This window comes from Moschus berezovskii, chromosome 5 (genome assembly GCF_049115385.1).
Source record: "Moschus berezovskii isolate FMDL1 chromosome 5, NW_MosBer_1.0, whole genome shotgun sequence".
NCBI lineage: Eukaryota > Metazoa > Chordata > Mammalia > Artiodactyla > Moschidae > Moschus > Moschus berezovskii.
In genome coordinates this window covers 17,981,554-17,995,807 of record NC_142464.1, presented here as the reverse complement: position 1 = coordinate 17,995,807, position 14,254 = coordinate 17,981,554, and the positions used below count along the sequence as shown (strand labels likewise).

General features: G+C 36.2%; 1 pseudogene; it reads left to right on the top strand.

Moving 5' to 3' along the window:
• The first annotated feature begins 4,581 nt into the window (after positions 1-4,581).
• Positions 4,582-5,087, top strand: LOC129561716 (large ribosomal subunit protein eL19 pseudogene; annotated as a pseudogene).
• Positions 5,088-14,254: the final 9,167 nt, after the last annotated feature.

Here is a 14,254-nt window from a genome sequence, read left to right as displayed (position 1 = left end):
ACCAGGGTCATTTGCACAACTTCAGAATGTCTGTAGGATATGCCAATATATCAAGGTATGGCAGCTTTTAATTACTGACTTTTTGATTTTATAAGAGCAAATTATTCTGGGGAAAATGAAGTAGAAAATTGTAAAAGCGTGGAGGTCTTTATAAGTATATAAAAAAATATCCCAGGGAAGCTGCTGTTGACCTTATTAATGATAAAAGGGAAGCTTAAAATCAGAAGGATCTTGATTGTTAGCAGCTGATTAGTTGTTTTGTCAAGATGCTACATAATCATTGTTAGCCAAAATTCTCTAGCTGATGATTCTGTGTTGAAAAGTTCTCCATATCTTTTAAGAGTTTTGTTTTATTTTATTTATTTATTTTTGCGGGGCTGGGTCTTCGTTGCTGTGTCAGCTACTCTCTAGTTGCGGTGCGTGGGCTTCCCCTGTTGTGGAGCCCAGGTCCCAGGGCACATAGGCTTCAGTAGTTGCTGCTCAAGGGCTCAGTAGCTGTGGCTCCCGGCTCTAGAGCACAGTCACGGTTGTTGTGGTGCATAGGCTTAGTGGCTCCATGGCATGTGGGATCCTCCCCAGTCAGGGATCGAACACTTGTCTCCTGAATTGGCAGGCAGACTCTCCAACACTGAGCCACCAGGGAAGCAAATGTTCTCCATACTAATGGCCTGGGATTGTGTAAGGAAACTTGAGAAGTCCAAGAAAGTCTTAGCCATTAACAGGTGCCAGAGAGCATAACTGTACCCCAGAGAGGAAGAAAGATTCAGAGATTATTTCGTATGATGATGCTCCCAACTCCAACATTGATTTGGTACATTGATTCCCCATTGTGGACTACATAGTAAAGATTTGTAAGAGTGACTTGAGTGTGTACTCTGCTGTAGACTTGCTTGCATTCAAACACTAGCTCTGCTACTTAGTGTATCATCTTTGTTCCAGTTTTCATATCTGTAAAATGGGGTCATAAGAGTATCTGTTTTATAGTTAGCTATGAACAGCAATGGATATGAACTTGGGCAGACTTTGAGAGATGGTGAGGGACAGGGAGGCTTGGCGTGCTGCAGTCCATGGGGGCACAAAGAGTTGAACATGACTGGGCAAGTGAACAACCACATCATGAACAATAAAGCATGCACTGATACAAAGCACTTAAAGTAGTCTGGTGCAAAGGTACTTAATAACTGAAATATAAAGTTCTAAAATATGACTCATTACTGCAGTTTCAATTTATTTCTTCTTGAACATTTTTCTGTGTTGATTGGGAACAGTTAGTGTTCTTTGACTTGAAACCTTATATGCTTGAATTTCAACAGCAGAAGAGTTAGGGTAGAACATGCCATAGAATTATGCAGGGAGTTTAATATCCCCTGAAGACACTGATAAGATCTTTTGTTGGTAGGATCTGACAGGGTCATAGAGGAGGGCTTTGGATCAATAGAGAAAAGACCTGAGTTCTAGTTCTAACTCTTGTCAATGAGTATTTGACTTAGGATAAATAATAAAATTTAATGTGACAATCATTATGGCCATAACAGCTATATAGCCTCTGATTCTAAAACTTCTGTGCAAACACATACAAGTATTTATATACCTCAGTCCAGTAGTAACTGTATTCAGTTCAGTTCAGTTCAGTTCAGTTGCTCAGTCGTGTCTGACTCTTTGCGACCCCATGAATCACAGCACGCCAGGCCTCCCTGTCCATCACCAACTCCCTGAGTTCACTCAAACTCATGTCCATTGAGTCGGTGATGCCAACAAGCCATCTCATTCTCTGTCATCCCCCTCTGCTCCTGCCCCCTATCACTCCCAGCATCAGACTCTTTTCCAGTGGCCAAAGTATTGGAGTTTCAGCTTTAGCATCAGTCCTTCCAATGAACACCCAGGATTGATCTATTTTAGAATGGACTGGTTGGATCTCCTTTCAGACTGTCATAAATATAATTTTATTTTTTTTTCTTTTATGGGTATGCATTTTCTCCAAAAAGTATATTTAGTTATTACATTTTTTCAAATTTTATTTTAAGTATAGCTGATTTATAATATTATAGTTTCAGTTATATAACAGTACTTAAATATTTTTCCATTTAAAATTATTGTAGAATATTGGCTATATTTCCTGTGCTGTAGCATATCCATTTTTGAAATTTTATTTTTTAATGTTTTATTAGAGCATAATTGCTTTACAATGCTGTGGTGGTTTCTGCTATACATCAGTGAAAATCAGTTATAATTATATGTATGTCTCCTCCCTCTTGAGCCTCCCTCACCTCCCTGCCTATCCATTTTATACACAGTAGTTTGTATCTCTCAACTCCCTACCCCTGTTCTGCCTCTCTCTACCCCTTCCACAGATAGTAATCACCAGTCTGTTCTCTATACCTGTAAGTTTGTTTCTGTTTTGTCATATTCATTCATTTTATTTAAAAACTCTAAGCTCCATTTTTATTTTTCTTTGGTTGGGGTATAGTTACTGAACAATATTATATAAGTTAGTTACTAAGTAGTGTCTAATTCTTTTTCCTTCCAATGGATGGCAGCCCACCAGACTTGTCTGTCCATGGGATTTCCCAGGCAAGAATCCTGGAGTGGGTTGACATTTCCTTCTTCAGGGGATCTTCCTGACCCAGGGATTGAACCCAGGACTCCTGCATTGCAGGCAGATTCTTTACAATTGAGCCACCTGGGAAATCCATTATATAAATTATAGGTACAATATAGTGATCTGCAATTTTTAACGGTGAGAGTTGGACTATAAAGAAAGCTGAGCACTGAAGAATTGATGCTTTTGAACTGTGGTGTTGGAGAAGACTCTTGAGTCCCTTGGACTGCAAGGATATCCAACCAATCCATCCTAAAGGAAATCAGTCCTGAATGTTCATTGGAAGGACTGATGTTGAAGCTGAAACTCCAATACTTTGGCCACTTGATGTGAAGAACTGACTCATTTGAAAAGACCCTGATGCTGGGCAAGACTGAAGGCAGGAGGAGAAGGGGACAACAGAGGATGAGATGGCTGGATGGCATCACCGACTCGATGGACATGAGTTTGAGTGAACTCCGGGAGTTGGTGATGGACAGGGAGGCCTGGCGTGCTGTGATTCATGGGGTCGCAGAGAGTCAGACAGGACTGAGCGACTGAACTGAACTGAACTGAACTGATACTCCATTTATAGTTACAAAATGTTGGTTATATTACCCATGTTGTATAGTATATCCTTGTCATTAGCTTTTCTTTTCGATTCCACGTATGAATGATAACATACAGTATTTGTCTTTCTTTAACTTACTTGTCTAAGCATAATACCCTCTAGGTTCATCCATGTAGTTGCAAATGATAGAATTTTATTCTTTTTTTTTTTATGACTAACAGTCCATTCTATGTATATATGACATCTTTATCCACTAATCTGTTGATAGACATTTAAGTTGTTTTCACATTTTGACTATTGTAAATAATGCTGCTATGAACATTGGGGTACATGTATCTTTTCTGAATTTGTGTTATTTTCTTTGGATTTACATTCAAGAGCGGAATTTCTGGATTGTATGGTAGTTCTAGTTTTAGTTTTTTGACGAATCTCAAATACTCTCTTCCACAGTGGCTACACCAATTTATATTTCTACTGACAGTGTACTAAGATTCCTTTTTCCTACATCCTTGCCAGCATTTGTTATTGTGGACTTTGTTTTGACAGCCATTCTGACAGGTATAAGCTGACATCTCATTGTGGTTTTGATTTGCATTTCCCTGGTTAGTGATGTGGAGCATATTTTCATGTGCTTATTGACTATCTATGTGTCTTCTCTAGAAAAAATCTACTCCAATCCTCTGCCCATTTTCTAATCAAGCTGTTGTTTTCTTCATATTGGGTTGTATGAGCTGTTTATATATTTGGATATTGGGCATATTATTTGCAAATAATCTCTCATTCAGTAGGTTTCAGGAAACCAGTCAGAAACCTGGGCAGTTTCAGTCTGTTTTCTCTGCCATGTTTTGGGAATAAACAAATGTGTGCATGCTCTTCACACACAGAGTCTAGGTTTTTATTACAGCCCTTCTATAGGCCCCATTGGTTTTCAAACCAGCTAAGGGGACAAGTCCTCCTGGTGTTGGACCCCAGAGCTGGGACACCCACATGTGGCTGGAACCATTCACTCCCTAGGTAGAAGGTGTGAGTCCTGTAATCCCTCTCCTCTTCTGTGTCCTCTCCCAGAGGTACAGGTCATGATCTGTTGGTTTCCCTTCCCTTCCTACCCAATTCACCTTGGATTTTTCATACAGTCTTTGTTGTAGAAGACTCTTTCATCCATTCTCCAATCAGTTTTCAGTGAGAACTGCTCCACATGTTGATATGTTCATGGAAGCAGATGAGCTCTGTGTCCTGCTCTGCTGTCTTGACTGCCTTCATCCATAAATAAAAATTTTAATGCTGATAGTGTTTAAGTTTTCAAAGTTCTTTTAAAAACATTTTAATGGTAACCACCTTAAACAATTACATTATTTTAGGTATGGCAACTCTACTGTTGTAAATCTTTACACTTAAAAATTCCCCATTGCCTTTCACTGCTGCACCCGTGGCCATGAGTATGCTCAGGCTTCAGAAGAGGCTTGCCTCCAGTGTCCTTAGCTGTGGCAAAAAGGTCTGGTTGGACCCCAATGAGACTAATGAAATCGCCAATGCCAACTCCCGCCAGCAGATCCGGAAGCTGATCAGAGATGGGCTGATCATCCAGAAGCCTGTGGCAGTCCATTCCTGGGCTCGATGCCGAGAAGGTAACCTGAATGAGGAGGATGATAATTCTGTGCCGGTTGCTCAAGCGATACCATGAATCTAAGAAGATTGACCTCCACATGTATCACAGCCTGTACCTGAAGGTGAAGGGTAACGTGTTCAAAAACAAGCGGATTCTCATGGAACATATCCACAAGCTGAAGGCATACAAGACTCGCAGGAAGCTTCTGGCGGACCAGGCTGAGGCCCGTAGGTCTAAGACCAAGGAAGCCCGCAAGCACCATGAAGAGCGGCTCCAGGCCAAGAAGGAGGAAATCATCAAGACTGTCCAAGGAGGAGGACACCAAGAATTAACTTCTCCCCCTCTTCTCTGTACATAGTGGCCTCAACAATTGCATGGATCACTCATTCAATAAAAAACGTGCCTCTATCTGCCTAAAAAAAAAAAAATTCCCCATTATCATTTAGTTTTTAGGTAGAAGTAATCATTTTGCATTAATTCATTCATTCAATGCCATAGTTTTATATACTTTCCCTTTGATCCCTCTTTTTCACATTTTTTCAATGTTGAATACATATTTTGAGTTGAAAATTATGATATTACACGTATTATTTTATTAAATACTTTCAATTTTCACAGTGATGTCTAATCTCCACAAGAATGTAAGAAGGAAACAAATTATCAAAGGTAACTTTAAAACAAGAAAGATGAGGACATCATATGCATTTTAAATAAGCTAAGTTTGACTGTGAACATGAAATGAACTTTGAATTTATGCAAGGAAAGAAGGAGACAATATTTTCACAGAAAGAAAAGCAGGGACTAACAATCCCTTGCACTCATAAATTCTAGTCACATTGCTCTTGCTACAATTTTTAAGTTTAGTGCAAGAGTCTGTTAAATGTTGCTGACAAGACCTGATTAAAAATTGACACAGGCCATAGATGTTTAACGTCTGGCACTTACACTACTCTTAATTTTGTTTCTCTCTAAAGAATGTATGAGGAAGAAAGCCTTATTGAGTGAAATCTAGGCCAAGCAAACATATGGTGGCAGGATTTCTTTTAGATGAAGTAATTTAAAACTGAGATTCTCAGAGAAGAATTTTTTTCCCTGAAGACTTTTATAACAGTATCCTTAAAATCTGGTCATGACAAACTGGAGAAAATGATCCTTTAAAACCTGAAAATATGCTCAATTCACTTCTCTGAAATCAGTCCTGGGAAAATATCCATATCATTTTGGAATAGCAAACAGATTTGTCTGGTGGAATTTTGCCAGAGAAGTAATGTAGACATGTTATGCTTTACTGTGGAGACACAAAGCATCCCTCTCTGCTAATGATTCACGAACAGGAAGATGAGGCATCCTTACAGGTATTACCTCCTCTCTCAAGCTGAAATACCATGCTGTTCACGTCATTGTATACATGTTCACATTGGTTTAAATGTGTTGTCACTGTATATTATTATACACAATCATTAGACTCCTATTTGAAACAAAACAAACTACCATTACATCACAAAGCACTGTCTTTTAACTATTACTTCAACCTAGCTGAACTTCTACATTAATATTACCTTGGCTACTAAGATAAATTTTATTTAAAAAAAGCAAGCATTTGCAAGACTTGTTTAATTCTCTGCCACTTAATAGCTGGACGCTATTTTTACAATGGATAGCATTAGTAATAACGATTATCATACAATTGCCTCTTATAGGAAGATAATCACTGCGTTCATAGTATGGTATTAAATATGGCACTTTGCTTCTATTGCCTCATGTAATCTTTCAAACATTGCCAAAGTGATATTTTACGTATGAGGAGATTGCAGCATAGAGAGATTAAGCGTGTGGTCAAAGTCACACAACTAACAGTTAACAGAGCTGTGATTCAAACACAGGTAGGCTTTAATACGGGTTAAAGCAATAGGAGAAGGCTTATCGGGGGAAGCATCTTTTAAACTGTTTTAAAAACTAGACAAATAAATTCATAAAACAAACAAAAAATTAAAAATTAAAAAAAATAAAAACTAGGCATGTTTTGATGAGGAGAATACATTTCTGATGTGTGGAATAATGTGGTCACCAAAGGGGGCCACTAAGGCAGAAAATGCGTGGGAAATACACGTGTATGAACAAACGAGAGATGGATGGTAAAGAATACAGAGGAAAATCCTACATCACTCAAACAATACAGTGATTGTCTCTGCAAGAAAGAAAGTTAATTAGTATCAGGCTAATATAATTACTTGGAAAAAATCTCTCTCAAGTTTTGAGGGGAAAAATCTTTGAAGAAGGATTACCTATATTTCATGTATGAGGACAACTGAAAGATATTTTCAGATACTTGTGAAATGAGAAAGAATACCACTCCCATAGTCACCCTGGAGAAAACAAAAAGAAAAGAGGGTTCCTGAAAAAATTTGCTAACTGAGGGAACAAAGCTCTCAAGATTGGGATGGGTGTGCTTAGTAGAAAGAAATCAGGGATGAGAGCAGTGAAACCTAAAGTTGTGTAAAAGTTTTTAATATTATTTAAAATAATGCAGATGTCAAATAGTTCATAAAGTGAAGATAGTGTAAAGTAGTAATAAAATCCAAGCTAAGTTCTTGAATCATTCCAAGAAAGCAACAACAAAAAGGAAATATTAAGGAGGTGATTAGGGATAAAGTTTTATTTCAAAATGAGGGAGTGAGTAGTTATTGCTTCTTTCTTGATAATATTAGAAAAATACATGTTCACATTTAAAAATATGAAGATTATTATTAATAGAATTAAAAAGAAGATATACATACCTAACATTAAAAAACAGCATGAGTTCAACAATCATGTATAATACATGAAAATAAAAATAAAAAAGCATAAGAATTGCTGAGGAAATATAATAAAATCACAAGTAAGTTAGCTTATACAGTTTAACAATAAATATGATTGAGTATAGATTCTTATTAAGATAAATGTTATACAATAATACAATCATATGCTATCGTGAAACAAAAATGCAATGTCACCCTAAAAGAAAATTAAAATGAATATTGAAAATATTACCCATTCATTGAAAGCAGAAAGAAATTAAGGGAAGCAATAATAATAACAGAACATATAATAATTCAAGGGAAATGGATTAAAAAGATCAAGAGGATTATATATATTTGAAAATGTCCAATCTGCAATAAAGATATAGTGATCATAGACATTCACATTTCAGATAGCATAGTTCCAAAATGTGTGAGGCAAAAACTATTAAAAGTACAAAAAAGTAAAAAGGAAGAAGTTACAGGCAAATAAACTAAGAGGTTTTTTTCTCTGAGTCTTTTTTGGGTCAAGTAGACAAAAAAAATATGTATATATTTACACATATATGGTGCAGCCCTCGTGGGTTAGCAGTAAAGGATCTGCCTGCCAGTGCAGGGGGAAAAGGAGAGGTGGTTTTCATCCCTGGTCCAGGAAGATTCCCCAGGAGAAGAAAATAGCAACCCACTCTAATTTTCTTGCCTGGGAAATCACTTGAACAGAGGAGCCTGGCGGGCTACAGTCCGTGGGGTTGCAGAGTCAGACGCCACTTAGTGACTAAACAACAACAGCAACAATGCACAGGTATACTCACCCAGAGCCAGGCATGCTGGAGTGTGAAGCCCAGTGGGCCTTAGGAAACATTACTGTGAAAAAAGGTAGTGGAGGTGATGGAATTCCAACTAAGCTATTTCAAATCCTTAAACATGATGCGGTTAAAGTACTACACTCAATATATCAGCACATTTGGAAAACTCAGCAGTGGCCACAGGACTGGAAGAGGTCAGTTTTCATCCCAATCCCAAAGAAAGGCCAGACAAAGAAAGTTCAGACTATCATACAATTGTGCTCATTTCCCTCAAGCTAGGCTTCAGCAGTGCGTGAACCAGGAAATTCCAGATATACAAGCTGGATTTAGAAAAGACAGAGGAACCAGAGATCATATTGCCAACATTTGTTGGATCACAGAGAAAACTAGGGAGTTCCAGACAAACATCTACTTCTGCTTCATTGATTACACATAAGTCTTTGACTGTGTGGATCACAGCAAACTGGAAAATTCTTCAAGAGATGGGAATACCAGATCACCTTACCTGTCTCCTGAGAAACCTGTATGCAGTTCAGAAGGCAACAGTTTGAACTGGACATGGAATGATGGACTGTTTCCAAATTGGAAAAGGAGTACATCAAGGCTATATATTGTTACCCTGCTTATTTAGCTTCTATGCAGAGTACATCGTGTAAAGTGCTAGGCTGGATGACTCACAAGCTGGAATCAAGATTGCAGGGAGAAATATCAACTACCTCAGATATGCAGATGATACCTCTCATGGCAGAAAGTGAAGAAAAACTAAAGAACCTCTTAATGAGAGCGAAAGAGGAGAGTGAAAATGCTGGCTTAAAACTCAGCATTCAAAAAACTAAGATCATGGCATCTGGTCCCATCACTTCATGGCAAATAAATGGGGGAAAAGTGGAAACACTGCCAGATTTTATTTTCTTGGGCTCTAAAGTCACTGTGAACAGTGACTGCAGCCATGAAATTAAAAGATATTTAGTTCTTGGAAGGAAAACTATGACAATCCCAGACAGCATATTAAAAAGCAAAGACATACTTTTGCTAACAGAGACTTGTATGGTCAAAGCTATGGTTTTTCCAGTAGTCATGTACGGATGTGAGAATTGGACCATAAAGAAGGTTGAGCACTGAAGAACTGATGTTTTAAAATTGTGATATGGGAGGAGACTCTTGAGAGTCCCTTGGACTTCAAGGAGATCCAACCAGTTCATCCTAAAGGAAATCAGTCCTGGGTGTTCACTGGAAGGACTGATGTTGAAGCTGAAGCTCCAATACTTTGGTCACCTGGTGTGAAGAGCTAACTCATTGGATAAGACCCTCATGCTGGGAAAGATTGAAGGCAGGAGGAGAAGGGGCGACAGAGGATGAGATTGTTGGATGGCATCACCGACTCAATGAACATAAGTTTGAGCAAACTCTGGGAGACAGTGAAGGACAGGGAAGCCTGGTGTGCTGCAATTCATGGGGTCCCAAAGAATTGGACATGACTTAGTGACTAAACTACAGTGACAGTGTAATATATACATTATAATTCTGTTTTATATGGGCTTTTGTCCTTGTCCAATATTTTTACATGCATTACATAAAACTATCTTTAAATATGTGAAAGACCAGTAAACAGAGATCCACTGGTTATTACTAAGATCCTTGCTCCTGAAAGAGTGTAAGAGATAAGGTGGACTAGAGACAAATATAGAAAGTGTACCTATTTTCTAGTTTCAAAGGCTCTCAGTGTAATTTCTAGTGAGTCTAAGGGCAGTATAAACCAATTGGAACTGGACATGAAGTAATTCATTTCTGTAATCTAAAACTTTCGGATGCTATCCTGGGTGTTGGGTGAGGACTATTATTGATATTTACTGTAGCAAAAGAAATATACTTGTGTTCATTTTTAATGTAGTATTTCATCTATTTTCAGTTTGTATTCCTATTGGGGGTAAATTCTCTTTTACAGTAAGTATTTTAACACTTGTTTCCCAAGATGTTTGGCTGTTGAATGCTGAACCAGTGTATTAATAAAAATATTGAGCACAGTCAGACCACAGACACAGAGGGCTCAGATTAAATTGTCTGACTAAGGAATCTAGAATAAGAAACATACTTGCCAGTACCAGCTGAATGGGATAGCCATATTATGAGATAAGCAGAAAAGGAACCAGAGCAGAATGGTCAAAGCTTAAAAATGCCCTGGGTCCTATGTGAGAAGTGGCTAAATCCTAATATCAGAATTATATTTTGTTCATTCTTTATAGTCACTTTATATATAACCATAGAGTGTAGGTTCAGTGAAAATTAAAAAAGCATTTTTGTTTTTAGGTGGTGAAATGAACAGGGAGGATCTTCCCTGACTAATAGGGAAGCAATTCTGCTGCCAAAAGAAAGGAAAATCTAGGTTAATGGCATTCCTTAAAGAACAATCTTAATGAGGCCTTTTTGTTAAAAAGGTTTCCATTTTCTGCCTCATTTCATAAACAAAGGCAATAAAGAAGTTTCCAAGATCAGTTATTTCATATTCAAGTAAAACTAAGCAGATAACACTGTCTGTGGAGGAGTATAATCTCTCCCTATATGTAGAACCTGGTTGCTTTGGGGGCTTGGCACTGAAATGAGTGGAATCTGTGTCTGAAAGCTTAGAGCTGCCACACTGAGAATGTTCTCGAAAGGTATATTTTCTAAGGTCTTGACTGGAAACTCAGAGCAAAAGAAATCACAATAAAGTCTCAATGTCCAAGTTTAGTATTTCTCACTCTATCGAAAAAGAACTGGTTTCAGAAAAAAATTAGGAAATGGTTCATGTGCTGTATACTGGGATAGGCAGTGTATGCTTCTGCATAGCTCTCGACTCTCATTACACAGCCATACTCCTGGAGAATTTCAAGTTTATAGCATTTAAGTGGGGGTAATTTCTGTATTTGTAAAAGGTTGTTAGTTCTTGTCATATGAAGGAAAGCATGGGAATTGGAGTAAAACTGTTGTTTTTCATTCTGAAAAAAACATGATTTTCCTGATAGACGAGATAAAATCCATATAATACTTATATGATGCCATTTGGTGGGGTCGCAAAGAGTCGGACATGACTGAGCGACTGAACTGAACTGATAATGTATGTTAGTGAAAGAATGACAAGGAAGATGTATCTATACAAAATATAAATTGCAACCAATTGTGAAATATTTGATTTTGTAAGAAAAGTGTGAAATTGAGGTTATCAGTGCAATAAACTTTTATTTTAAAATCATTAGCTCCAATTTGTCTCTGCAAGTGAAAGGAGAAATCAATAAGTGAATTTGTAGTTAAGAAGGTACATATTCAGAGATACCTTTTTCTTGAGTATGCATGTTTCACTACTCACAGAAAATGAAAAGTAAGGCAGTATTTGTTTTCAGCTGTTATACTGATGTTCTTTAGTTACTCTTTTCCAATTCCAAATCAGTTAAAAGAAAGCTTTGCATATATATATATATATATAGTGATTATTTCAAAGTTATCAGTTATTTCTTATATTAATTCCTCTGTTAGATTAAAAACATCTCAAATATAACTAGCTAAATCATACTTCCCTTACAGTTTAGTAAGCTGCATTTACACTGGCAAATCTCTCAACTACCATTTATTAAGTTTAATGTGGCCATCAGTAGCTGTTCAATAGTGTAACCATTTTCTAATATGTTCTTTACAGCATACCATAATGTGTAAAACCCAGAGGACTAAAAGGAATTTATGGTGGAATAGCATGACATTAACTTGATAAGGCTTTCCATTCATCTTTGATAATTAAAAAAAATTTTTTTTAAACACTGGTGACTCTGTTTCGACAGTGTGGGATATGAGAAGTAGGTTTTCACTCTAGTTAAATAACGTCTTGATATTGTAGATTCTTCTGAGAAACTGTACACATCTGGGCCAGACTGTGTTTAATGTGTTCGGGAAATGTTGTGGGAAAAATGCCTTCCTTGTATTATTGGCTACAACTTACATATTTCAAGTTGACTGTTACATAGGACTTTCAAATATTTATTATTTTTTTCCTTTAAAGGAGAATGCTGAGATAGAAATGTTTTTAAGAATTTTCTTCATTTGGTTTCAATAAAAGCCTGAGAAATTTAATTCTAATGTTTTAAAAACTCTATCATAAGGAAAATGATAAAGGAATAATTCCATTCTCAAAGAAAACCCTCGTATATTTGGGAAAATGTTAATAGGATATATATAACTTTATATAAAGAGCAGACAGTATGACAGTACTTCTCCAAATAATGCACATTATTTCCTACTATTTCCTTGATCATTTAAAAAAAAAAAAGAACTAGAGTTCAGAATCAGGGTTTAATTCAGAGAGAAGAAATAAAAAACTTATCAGGAGAAGGTAATTTGTAGACAGTCCCTAAACGCTGCATAATAAAAATGAAACTTACAAATATAAAATTTAATTTTGTGAAGTATTTTAATTGATAGCTTTCTTTATTCCCCTCCCTAACTCTGCAAAAGACTGAAAAGCAAATTATTAAAACTACAAAAAGTATTGCATTCTAAGAAGGAACTGAGCAAACTGAGGGACACAGTAATTTTAATACCACATTCTACAGGTTTGGGGAGGCAAGGAGAATGAAAAAAAAAATCAGCCAAAAGTGTAATCTTGAAAGAAATAGAAAAGCACACATATTCTTTCTTTTTTAAAATATGTTATTAGTAATACTTTATTAATGCTAATCTTTTAGTTTTTCTGGATTTACTGTGGTTATATCAGATGTCAGCATTAAGGGAAACTTCCTGAAGGGTGTATGTGAACTGTTCATTCTGTCTTAGCAATTCTTTTTTTTCTCTGTTACCAATAACCATCATTTCAACATTGGCCATAATGAGAAACAATGCATGAGAGTCACATTCAATGTGTGGAAAGCATAAATTTTCAAAGTCACAAGTGTGCCACAAAATGCGGATTTTTTTCTAATATGAACAAATATTTTAATATTCTATTTGTTTGTAATATTATAACAACATAGTCCTTTAGTGCAAATATTTGAGTTGTTTTAGAATTGTAAACAGTTCCAACATAGATTGTGCCCACTTTTTTGATCGTTTCTGTTGGATTAAATTTCTATAGGAAGAAAATTAGTAAGTTAAAAGGTATAAGTACTTTGGAATTAAAAAAAAAAGTATCTCTCGTCATGTTGTTTGATGAAAATATGTAAACAGTATCCTGTCCCACAATCCACCATAGTGCATAAGGTACCATTTCCCTAAACTCATTGTTAGTTTGAAACATGAAAATTATTATTGCATTTAATACATTTTTATTGCTGGATATATTTTTGACTATCTGTATTTCTTTTTATGAATTACATATTAGCCGTTTCTTATTCTATTAGTGCATTTGTCATTTTTGACTTATGATTGCTTATTTATAACATATACTAAGGTTTATATCATTAATATTTTCAGTTTGTCTTTTACTTTTTATTTGTGGTCCTTTTTAATGTACTGATATTTCCAATTTTAATGTTAAATCTGTAAAATTTGCTTTTAATAATCTGACGTTATTTCATCTCAAGAGATCTTTTCCATTACCAATAATATATGTGTCTAACTACATTTTCTTTCAGTTCTTTGATTTCTTTGTAAACCTTTTTACTGTACACACGTTCTAGGAAATAACTGATGGACCAATGTTTAAATCTCTGTCCTTTAGATTCTGAATCAGCCATACTCTTTAATTATATCTCATGATGACTAATTTGAGTCATCAAACTAGTGAAGGCTAACTTTATGTTGTTTCAGTTCAGTTCAGTTGCTCAGTCGTGTCCAACTCTTTGTAACCCCATGAACTGCAGCATGCCATAATTTTTGCTATCAACTCTCCTTAAGCTCAAGCTCATTTTAATTCTTGGACCTTCACTGACTTATTTTTTAAAAAAAGTATTGTTC